The sequence below is a fragment of the Babylonia areolata genome, chromosome 34 (genome assembly GCF_041734735.1).
Source record: "Babylonia areolata isolate BAREFJ2019XMU chromosome 34, ASM4173473v1, whole genome shotgun sequence".
In the NCBI taxonomy this organism is placed as follows: domain Eukaryota; kingdom Metazoa; phylum Mollusca; class Gastropoda; order Neogastropoda; family Buccinidae; genus Babylonia; species Babylonia areolata.
In genome coordinates this window covers 3,756,086-3,768,585 of record NC_134909.1, presented here as the reverse complement: position 1 = coordinate 3,768,585, position 12,500 = coordinate 3,756,086, and the positions used below count along the sequence as shown (strand labels likewise).

Genomic DNA, 12,500 nt, shown 5'->3' with positions numbered 1-12,500 from the left:
GGGATGAGTTGTATCGGGCCGGCCCGTCTGTTTCTCAGGACCCACCGGGCCCGTTAAGGGATATGATCAGGTCAAGTCGGGCCCGTTAAGGGATATGACCAGGTCAAGTCGGGCCCGTTAAGGGATATGATCAGGTCAAGTCGGGCCCGTTAAGGGATATGATCAGGTCAAGTCGGGCCCGTTAAGGGATATGATCAGGTCAAGTCGGGCCCGTTAAGGGATATGATCAGGTCAAGTCGGGCCCGTTAAGGGATATGATCAGGTCAAGTCGGGCCCGTTAAGGGATATGACCAGGTCAAGTCGGGCCCGTTAAGGGATATGACCAGGTCAAGTCGGGCCCGTTAAGGGATATGATCAGGTCAAGTCGGGCCCGTTAAGGGATATGATCAGGTCAAGTCGGGCCCGTTAAGGGATATGACCAGGTCAAGTCGGGCCCGTTAAGGGATATGACCAGGTCAAGTCGGGCCCGTTAAGGGATATGATCAGGTCAAGTCGGGCCCGTTAAGGGATATGACCAGGTCAAGTCGGGCCCGTTAAGGGATATGATCAGGTCAAGTCGGGCCCGTTAAGGGATATGATCAGGTCAAGTCGGGCCCGTTAAGGGATATGACCAGGTCAAGTCGGGCCCGTTAAGGGATATGACCAGGTCAAGTCGGGCCCGTTAAGGGATATGATCAGGTCAAGTCGGGCCCGTTAAGGGATATGATCAGGTCAAGTCGGGCCCGTTAAGGGATATGACCAGGTCAAGTCGGGCCCGTTAAGGGATATGATCAGGTCAAGTCGGGCCCGTTAAGGGATATGATCAGGTCAAGTCGGGCCCGTTAAGGGATATGACCAGGTCAAGTCGGGCCCGTTAAGGGATATGATCAGGTCAAGTCGGGCCCGTTAAGGGATATGATCAGGTCAAGTCGGGCCCGTTAAGGGATATGATCAGGTCAAGTCGGGCCCGTTAAGGGATATGATCAGGTCAAGTCGGGCCCGTTAAGGGATATGACCAGGTCAAGTCGGGCCCGTTAAGGGATATGATCAGGTCAAGTCGGGCCCGTTAAGGGATATGATCAGGTCAAGTCGGGCCCGTTAAGGGATATGATCAGGTCAAGTCGGGCCCGTTAAGGGATATGATCAGGTCAAGTCGGGCCCGTTAAGGGATATGACCAGGTCAAGTCGGGCCCGTTAAGGGATATGACCAGGTCAAGTCGGGCCCGTTAAGGGATATGACCAGGTCAAGTCGGGCCCGTTAAGGGATATGACCAGGTCAAGTCGGGCCCGTTAAGGGATATGATCAGGTCAAGTCGGGCCCGTTAAGGGATATGATCAGGTCAAGTCGGGCCCGTTAAGGGATATGATCAGGTCAAGTCGGGCCCGTTAAGGGATATGATCAGGTCAAGTCGGGCCCGTTAAGGGATATGATCAGGTCAAGTCGGGCCCGTTAAGGGATATGATCAGGTCAAGTCGGGCCCGTTAAGGGATATGATCAGGTCAAGTCGGGCCGGCCCGTCAGGGAATAAGGTCAGCACGAGTTAATGTCTCACCCCCACCCCTCCATTTCCATCCCCGCCTTCCCCTCCCAACCCCTCCCTTCCCCTCCCCTCCCAACCCCTCCCTTCCCCTCCCCACCCCACCCACCACGCCCCCTCCCCTCCCCACCCCACGCCCCCTCCCCTCCCCACCCAACACGCCCCGTCATCGCAGGTGGCCGCTACATGGAAGAGTACTGAGAGGAAGATAACAACAACAGCAACAACAACAACAAAACAGCAACAACGTTAACAACAAAACAGCAAACAACTGCAGCAGCAACAACAAGAACAACAACAGAGCGACGAGTGAGGATGTTCCGTTCTTTGTCCGCTGACCGCAGTGACGAGAGAGGGCTGGTTGTGCGTTCAGCTGACGACGTCTCTCTTGGGAAATAGGGGGCATGGGGGCGTTGGGGTAGGGGTGGCAGAGAGGATCCCCCCTCCCTCCCCCTCCCCGTTATCACATCGTTAAGGGGTCATGGTTCTGGTGGCTAATCTATCAGCAGTCCGCCATGATGCAGACAAAGAGCTTCCCCTCACCTCTACACCTCTACACCCAGTCGTACCCCGTGACAGGGCTCCACCTAACCTACCACTGCCATCAAGCCAGTATAATATTCACTGTGCTCTCTTTGATTATATATATCATTATGGAAGGAAACACGTTCGGAAATCAATAACTTTTTGAAGGACTTGGAAATTAAACATGCAGAAGAAGAAGAACAACAACAGCAACAACAAAAAGATGTTCAACAACAACAACTGTAACAACGACAAGAGGAAGTTGTTGGACAACAACAACACGTTTCGTCAATACGATGCAGAACTGTATGAAGCCCTTTCCACAAATCAGTTTCCATGTTAACGGCCTCCTTCCCTCCCGACTCCCATACCCACCCCTCCACTTCCCCAGCCCCCCTCACCACACCCCCACATCCAACCCTCCTCCTTCCCCCCCACATCCCGCAACCTCTCCACCCCCATCCCCTCCCGTACTCTGGGATCATTCCAACTTTTACATCAGTTTGATACCAACCTTCCACCACCTGCACACACACACACGCCCGCATCCCTCCACCTCCACTCCACACACCACCCTCCAATTCCCCTACCTCCATTTCTTCATACCCCCTTCCACCCCCCCCCCCACCACCCCACATTCACCCTCCACCCCCACCTTCCCAACCCCTCCCCCCTCCATCCCCAGAACTCGTCCCCTCCCGGTGAGTGGGAGGAGGGAGGACGGAGGAATACCCCGCCCCTTCCCCCTCGCCACAACCACAAATCAAGTTTAGACCAGTGGACGGTTTCCACAGCCCATCCCCCTGGTACCAGCACACAGGTTCACCATCTCCCCCAACCCCCACTCCCAACCTCCCACCATTCCCGCCACACCCCACCTTTTCTACCCCCACCCCACCCCATCGCTCTGCCACAATTACGGTGTGCGTGAGAGAGCCAGCTTGCCTGCACTGTCAGTGCGTGCACATCTTGTCTGGTGACCAGTCGCTTCAGTCCATCATGGTTCGCTGTCTGTCTGGTGACCAGTCTCTCATGGTTCGTTGTCTGTCTGGTGACCAGTCCTTCATGGTTCGTTGTCTGTCTGGTGACCAGTCCCTCATGGTTCGTTGTCTGTCTGGTGACCAGTCCTTCATGGTTCGTTGTCTGTCTGGTGACCAGTCCCTCATGGTTCGTTGTCTGGTGACCAGTCCCTCATGGTTCGTTGTCTGGTGACCAGTCCCTCATGGTTCGTTGTCTGTCTGGTGACCAGTCCCTCATGGTTCGTTGTCTGTGGTGACCAGTCCCTCATGGTTCGTTTTCTGTCTGGTGACCAGTCCCTCATGGTTCGTTGTCTGTCTGGTGACCAGTCCCTCATGGTTCGTTGTCTGTCTGGTGACCAGTCCTCATGGTTCGTTGTCTGTCTGGTGACCAGTCCTCATGGTTCGTTGTCTGGTGACCAGTCCCTCATGGTTCGTTGTCTGTGGTGACCAGTCCCTCATGGTTCGTTGTCTGTCTGGTGACCAGTCCCTCATGGTTCGTTGTCTGTCTGGTGACCAGTCCCTCATGGTTCGTTGTTGTTGGTGACCAGTCCCTCATGGTTCGTTGTCTGTCTGGTGACCAGTCCCTCATGGTTCGTTTTCTGTCTGGTGACCAGTCCCTCATGGTTCGTTTTCTGTCTGGTGACCAGTCCCTCATGGTTCGTTGTCTGTCTGGTGACCAGTCCCTCATGGTTCGTTTTTGTCTGGTGACCAGTCCCTCATGGTTCGTTGTCTGTCTGGTGACCAGTCCCTCATGGTTCGTTGTCTGTCTGGTGACCAGTCCCTCATGGTTCGTTGTCTGGTGACCAGTCCCTCATGGTTCGTTGTCTGTCTGGTGACCAGTCCCTCATGGTTCGTTGTCTGTCTGGTGACCAGTCCCTCATGGTTCGTTGTCTGTCTGGTGACCAGTCCTTCATGGTTCGTTTTCTGTCTGGTGACCAGTCCCTCATGGTTCGTTGTCTGTGGTGACCAGTCCCTCATGGTTCGTTGTCTGTGGTGACCAGTCCCTCATGGTTCGTTGTCTGTGGTGACCAGTCCCTCATGGTTCGTTGTCTGTGGTGACCAGTCCCTCATGGTTCGTTGTCTGTGGTGACCAGTCCTTCATGGTTCGTTGTCTGGTGACCAGTCCTTCATGGTTCGTTGCACTCTTCTCATCAATGGCGCTTTTCTTTCGGCCTTCAATGGAGCTTTTTGTTTCAGTCGTCAATAGAGTTTTTGTTACAGTCTTCAGCGGAGTTTTTCTTACAGCCTTCGATGCTTTTTTGTTTGCTTTGTTGTTGCAGTAGAAGTAACAGTTTTTTATTTTGTTTTTAACAAGTTGTTGTCAGCACCGTTCTCCAATCAAGTCCACCAAACCGCTTCGCCATTTTCCACTGACAAACATTTCAGCTCTCAGTACATACTGCACGCCCATCGTCTGGACAACCCACCTCTACCCCACAGGGAGAGAGGAGGGAGAGACAGAGAGACAGGCACGCAGAAATGAGCGATGGTGGCGAGGGAGAAGAGACATTCATTGTCTGGACAAAAGTCCCACAGAGAGACAGAGAGAGCGAGAGAAATAAAGAGAGACAGAGAGAGAAATAAAGAGAAAGACAGAGCGAGGGACAGACAGAGGGAGAAGGAGAGCAAAGACTGGAACAGAGAGGGAAAGACAGAAAGGTACGACGACAATTTTTGCATTGTCCATTGAGCGTCATGAAGCCCATCAGACATGTGGGCGAGAACAGCCACGTGGTGAAGACTGGGGAACACATCTCAGGTCAGTTGTACGGTCCTTTCAACTCACACACACACATCTCAGGTCAGTTGTACGGTCCTTTCAACTCACACACACACGTCTCAGGTCAGTTGTACGGTCCTTTCAACTCACACACACACGTCTCAGGTCAGTTGTACGGTCCTTTCAACTCACACACACACGTCTCAGGTCAGTTGTACGGTCCTGTCAACTCACACACACACATCTCAGGTCAGTTGTACGGTCCTTCAACTCACACACACACATCTCAGGTCAGTTGTACGGTCCTGTTCAACTCACACACACACATCTCAGGTCAGTTGTACGGTCCTTTCAACTCACACACACACTCTCAGGTCAGTTGTACGGTCCTTTCAACTCACACACACACATCTCAGGTCAGTTGTACGGTCCTTTCAACTCACACACACACGTCTCAGGTCAGTTGTACGGTCCTTTCAACTCACACACACACGTCTCAGGTCAGTTGTACGGTCCTGTCAACTCACACACACACTCTCAAGTCAGTTGTACGGTCCTTTCAACTCACACACACACATCTCAGGTCAGTTGTACGGTCCTGTCAACTCACACACACACATCTCAGGTCAGTTGTACGGTCCTTTCACTCACACACACACATCTCAGGTCAGTTGTACGGTCCTGTCAACTCACACACACACATCTCAGGTCAGTTGTACGGTCCTTTCAACTCACACACACACATCTCAGGTCAGTTGTACGGTCCTTTCAACTCACACACACACATCTCAGGTCAGTTGTACGGTCCTTTCAACTCACACACACACATCTCAGGTCAGTTGTACGGTCCTTTCAACTCACACACACACATCTCAGGTCAGTTGTACGGTCCTGTCAACTCACACACACACGTCTCAGGTCAGCTGTACGGTCCTGTCAACTCACACACACATCTCAGGTCAGTTGTACGGTCCTTTCAACTCACACACACACATCTCAGGTCAGTTGTACGGTCCTTTCAACTCACACACACACATCCGTGCACTGCACCAGGAAGAGAGAAAGGGAGGGAGTGGAGAGCGACAGAGACAGACAGCGAGAATGGAGACAGAGAAGAAAAGAAAGAAGAGACAGACAGGCAGACAGTCCAAAAAAGAAAAAAAAAGACATATGGGACGGAATCATAGTGGCAGAAAGATAAACAGGCTCCGACACAGAGAGAGGGGGGGGGAGAGGCTGATTCTTTTTTTTTTCCCCCGTTTCAGTTTCTGAAGGAGGCGTTACTGCCTTCTGACAAATCCATATACGCTACACCACGTCTGTCAGGCAGATAGATGCCAACAGCATAACCCAACGCTCCTAGTCTGGCCTTGAGTGCATGCATGTAATTTTTATATTTTATGTTCCCATCAGCGTGGATGTCTTCAACATGATTTTGCCAGAGGACGACACTTTCTGAGAAAGAAAAGATCTGAGCGCATCACTCCTCTTTTGCAACATCTCCACTGGCTCCCTGTCTCACACAGAATAAAGTACAAGATCATCACTCTATGTTATAAATGTATTCACAAATCTGCCCCTTCATATCTCTGTAGCTGCCTTCACCTCTACACTCCATCTCGCTCTCTACAATCGGCTTCGGATCCACTCTGTTTACGCATACCTAGATTCAAACACTCCACTGTTGGTCGCCGTTCTTTCTGTCTCTGGACCTTGTAATTGGAATGAACTTCCTCTTTCGCTTTGTCAGGTCTCCACACTCAGCTCTCTCAAGTCTGGCTTTAAAACCCACCTCTTCCCAAAATAGCCTCCCTTCCCTGCCTCTTCCTTGTCTTCAGTTTTCTTCAGTTTTAGAGTTGTGCATGCATGTGAATGACTGGTGCGAAAGCGCTTTGATTTGTCTCTGCACAAGATTCAGCGCTATATAAATATAATAATAATTATCATTATTATTACTTTTGTTGCCGAGTGCGTGCTGCACACGGGACCTCGGTTTATCGTCTCTTCCAAACCACCAGACGCTCACTTTGATTCTCCAGTCAAACTTGGGACTGGGAGAAAGCGCGACACCTAGATTCGATCCCAAACCATCACGGACCCTGTGCTGGCAGATGAGCGTCTTTACCACTGTTCCTCCTTCAGATACACATAGAGCTGAGAGAGTGTAACAAAGACTCTTTACCACTGTTCCTCCTTCAGATACACATAGAGCTGAGAGAGTGTAACAAAGACTCTTTACCACTGTTCCTCCTTCAGATACACATAGGGCTGAGAGAGTGAAACAAAGACAGATGGACAGCGACAGAGAGGGAAAGAGAGAGCGAGAGAGACGGGGAGAGTGGGGGGGTCCAGTTAGAGCGAGAAAGAGGAGAGTGATAGTGGTGGAGAGAGATAGAGGGGTGGTGGGGGGGGGGGATGGAGAAAGATAGTGTGAGAGGCAGAGAAAGGATAACGAAGGAATGAGAGAGGAGGAAAGAGAGAAATGTTAACAGGGACAGAGACAAAGAAAGCAAAGAGAATGAACGGCAAGAGAAACGCTGATGAACAGACGGACGGGCAGACAGATAAACAGACGAGAGGCAGAAAAAGAAGAGAAAGAAGAGGGACGATCAGGTCTACACCACTAAATTCCATTCCCTCCCTAATTCGGCAGTGCTGGCTGGCAGACGACGATTTGGGGCTAGCCTGGTTTTGTCAAGCATTAAATGATAGCACCAGTCTGTTGGTATCCCCCCCCCCCTCTCTCTCTCTCTCTCTTTCCCGCTCTCTTTCTAAACGTCTCTTTCCGTACCCCTCTGTGTGTGTGTGTGTGTGTGTGTGTGTGTGTGTGTGTGTGTGTGTGTGTGTGTGTGTGTGTGTGTGTGTGTATGTAATACATGTATGAACCAGCCACAGAAACACATCAGATACATACAGATATACAAGAGTTCCCCCTCCACGCACACACACACACACACACACACACACAAACCATACTCCTCTCCCCTCCCTCTCCTAATTCCCACTCTCTTTTTCACCCACGTTATCCCTGCAACTCTTCCCCCCACCTCCCACCTCCCCTCCCCCAATCTGGAGGTGAAGGGGGGGGGGGGGTAAATCCATTCCAAAGTTGCCTAAAACCCCACACCACACCTGACAACCTAACAAACTCCTCCCTTTATCAAATCTCAACCACGCAGCCCCACACAGCTTACTCTTCCACAACAGACGGAGACACATGCACGCGGACAGACAGACAGACGCACGGAGACAGGGCCAGGAGTATCACGTGCTTCGATCAGCTAATGACCGGGTGACCATCTCGCTGTTTCAACACCGGAAGCACTGAGATCACCAAGTGCGATGCTGGCGGTGGATTGGGGAGTATGGTGATGGTGGTGGTGATGGTGGTGGTGGTGGTTGCTGTTCTTAGTGATGACGGTGGTGGTGGTGATGATGATGGTGGTGGTGGCGGCTGATCAACTAATGAAAGACTGAGTCAAAAGAGGACAGGAGTGGAGCAGGGGGTGGGAGGGGGAGGAGGGGGTCGGCTATCTGCAGGGGGAGGGGGAGGGAGGAGGAAAAAACAATGGGGGAGGGAAGGTGTGTGTGTGTGTGTGTGTGTGTGTGTGTGTGAGTGAATGAGATGTGATGATATAGTGTGCTGGTCGTGGTGATTCATCTCTCTCCCTCTCTCTCTCTCCAGCCTCCCTCTGTATCTGTCTCTCTGTGCTTGCCTGCCATCACACACACACACACACACACACACACACACACACACACATTCTCCCCCCCTCTCTCTTATTCTCTATTTCATTCTCTCTCTCTAATTCTCCCCCCTCTCTCTCCTCCTTCTCTCTCTCTCTCTCTCGCTCTCTCATTCTCCCCCAATCTCTCTCTTTCTGCCCCCCCCCCGCCCCCTCTCATGGAATGGAGGGAGAGAGTTAGAGAGAGAGGGGGAAAGAGACAGAGACGTGGAGCGGAGAGAGAGTAGGGGGGGGGATAGACATACAGACAGATGAAGAGAGAGAGACACAGAGACAGACAGACAGACAGACAGGGAGAGAGAGGCGGGAAGAGACAGGGGAAGAGAACACTGAACACTGAAATCTTAAATGTCATCAGCTGTAAAGATCCAGTAACGCAGGGAGTACAAATGACGCAAAACAAACAAAATGGAACAGAAAAGAACAACAGATTTACAGTCAGATAAACAACAACAACAACAACAAAAGAGATCAGCTGTCATTAGCTTAAAAAGTCCATGTGACTATGGGGAACTGTGCCTTTTTCAGTCGTTCGTCCCCTACGTCTGGACAGTACACAGAAAACAAAATACATTTTAAGTATTTTGGCACGTAGCATTGGAACACAGAAAAACAAAGAGAGGATGGGGGGAGCGAGAGAGAGAGAGACACACACACAGAGAGACAGAGAGAGTGACCTGTTCACAAGCACTGAACTTCCTATTTGACATGGGGATATTGTACAGCTTGTCCTCTTTTATGTATGAAAAAATAAAATAAAATGAAACAAAATAAAATGAAATAGATGGAAAAAACCAACCAACACATAAAGCAAAGAAATCATTCCATAATCAAGCAATTTCCAAAGGCGACCAGCAGGTTTTTTCCAGGGAAAAGAAGCAAAACATATTCAACGCACAGAGCGAGCCAGCAAGCGAGCGAGAGAGAGCGAGGGGGGAACTTTTTTCTTGAAACACGAAAACTGTTTTAGCGAAAAGAAAGAGAGTGAGTGCTGATCAGTGCGACGGTGAACGGCGCTTGAAATTCGGGGAGAGGGAGAGGGGGGGGAGCAGTGAAGGGGGTGGGTGGGATTGTAAGGAGGGGGGAGGAGGAGGGAAAGAGAGGGGGAAGGGGGACTGAGAGAGATGGAGTGAGACTGAAAGGGCAAAACAGAAAGAAAGAAAGAAAGAGTCTGTGTGTGACAGAAACAGGGAGAGACAGACAGAGAGAACACACACACACACACACACACACACACACACACACACACACACACAAACACACCCACACCCACACAAACCACACCCCACTTTCTGACATTTAAAACAAAAGCACTGTGTCCAGAACGGTAGTGTAATGGGTCAGCAGTATGAGTGGAGAAGGAGAGGGAGAGAGATGGTGAAAATACTTCAACAGAGCGAGAGACAGACTGACATGGGAGACAGAAAGACAAACAGAAAAAGCGAGTGAACCAGGGATAGACAGAAAGATACACAGAGACAGAGATAGACAGACAGAATAGAAGACTACCAAACAGAGAGACAGAGGGTGAGGGAGTAAGAGAGAGACAGAGACAGAGAACGAGAGTGAGCCAGAGTGAGCAAGAGAGAGAGAGACAGAGACAGACAAACGGACAAAGAGAGAGAGAAAGAGAGAGAGAGGGGAGAGGGAGAGAGGGGGGGGAGGGAGGGAGACAGACAGACAGACAGACAGACAGAGAGAGATGACACAAGACCACAATATCTTTCTTCTTTTTTTTTTTCTTTCTTTTTAAGTCCAGCCCAATCCGCCTTAGTAGACAACCGCTGTTTCCTCTTACCCCCCCCCCCCAGCCCCCCTTCCCATTGCCGACACCACCACCCCACCCCCTTCCCCGCCCACCCCCGTCTTCCCCCCCTTACCCACCCTGTCCCCGTGCCTGCTCTCCATTTTGCAAGCTCTCTCGGTCTGGGAAGTTGAAAAAAAATATGTCTTTAAAAAAAAAAAAAAAAAGTCTTCAATGTCGAGTCGCTTCTCTTCTTTGCTCGGGCATCAGCAGAAAGGAATCCTGAAAGTAACGTGCCAGACGAATTGAGCGTCACGCCCCTCTCACACACTCTCTCTTCCCCCACCCCACACCCAAACCAGCCAGTGGAGACGTTGAAGAAGATGTGAATGTTGCAGTCTCCACACCAACCTGATACTATACTGGGACCCACCGGGAAAAGAGTGGGGGGAAAGCCTTTTGACAATCATGGGGAGTCGCTGTGTGTGTCTCTCTCTGTAAAACCCCACTTCCTAGAGTTTCAAACAATCCAAGAGACGCCTAAGACTTGAAGAGTTTCAAAAACTGAAATATGTCACGTGACGAACTGGCTTTCAATCAGATTTTTTTTTTTTTAATTCTTAAAGGCTTTTTTCTTTTCTTTTTTTAAAAATCATCCTCGTAACGAAAAGGCTTTCGTGTGAAAAGAAATGATTTTTTTAAGAGGTAGACTGCACAGAGAGAGACAGAGACAGACAGAGACAGAGACAAAAAGACAGAAACAGAAAAACAGAGAAGAAGCGAGGGAGAGGGGGTGGGGGTTAAAGAAAATGACTCTTTCACCGCTGCCGAAACATTTTCCATCAGCCCACTCAGAAACTGCTATCCACAGCTAAAAAAAAATAAAACAAAACAAAAAAAACAAAAAAACGAAAACAAAAACGAATAAATAAATAAATAAATAAACGAAAAAAAACCCAGCTGACTCCTCTGTCACATGCAGACCGGTGAGACAAACGTGCAGCCTTCCAATACACAGTACACATACAACACAGAAAACAAATAAAACAGAAAAGAGGGATGCCCGGGCAGTGGGATGGAGGAGGGGGTGCTCAGTGTCATCAGCCGAATGCTGTGCAGAACTGTCAGACAAAAATAAATGAATAAAACAAATAAAATGTTGTTTTAAAAAAAACAAAAAACGCAAAATAATCCCAAGATGAAGACCCACACAAAACACAAGAGCAGCCTTCACCGGACAGATCCTGAATGCTGTTAAAAAAAATAAATAAATAAATAATTTATATAAAAAAATCAGAAAATAATTAGTCTTAAAAAACGAATGTTGATTTTTGTTGCTGTATTTTTTGTTTTGTTTCAATTTAACGAGTTTGACAAGCTCATGGTTTAAATCTGAGACTCGCATGTCAACAACCTTGAATGCGAAACGCCACTCACACACAGACACACGTGCACGCGAGCAACATTACATCACACACACACACACACACACACACACACACGTGCACATACACACATACGCGCACTCTCTTTCCCCCTATCTCACCCACCCGCCAAAACACCTATCCACCCACCAATAACCCCCCCCCCCCCCCACCCCACCCACCACGCCACTCGCGTCCACCCCATACACACGCCTCCCCCCTCTCCCCATCTCTCTCTCTCACCTTCCCGCCCATGCATCCACCAATACACCCACCCACCCCCACCCAACCCCCGCAACACACGCACCCCCTCCCCCCGCCTCCTCCTCCCCCCACTACACACACTCTCACCCACACACCCCCCTCACACATATACACACACACACGACACACACACACACACACACCACACACACATACAAACACACACACACACACACACACACACACACACACTCATCCCCCCCCCACACACACAGTAGGCAGACAGTACAACATGAAGGGTGAGGGGGGGGGGGTGTCAGTCACAGAGGCACAGCACACAGAGTGTGAACACCAATTTCTGGGCTGACACGTCCTGACCTCGGCACAACTCGCCACACTCCTTACAACACAGTACAACACTTGCTGGCCTGCTACTGTCTCTCTCTCTCTCTCTCTCTCTCTCTCTCTCTCACACACACACACACACACACACACACACACACACCACACACACACACACACACACACACACACACACAAACACACATATTTGTCGAACAATGCCTTATTTCCCTTTTTTTTTTTTCATGAGAGCTCGTTC

At 50.2% G+C, this 12,500-nt stretch overlaps 1 protein-coding gene across 1 annotated transcript in view; it reads right to left on the bottom strand.

Moving 5' to 3' along the window:
* LOC143277685 (kin of IRRE-like protein 1) overlaps positions 1 to 12,500 on the bottom strand; it is a 207,850-nt gene that overhangs the window by 115,385 nt on the left and 79,965 nt on the right. The window lies entirely within an intron of this gene.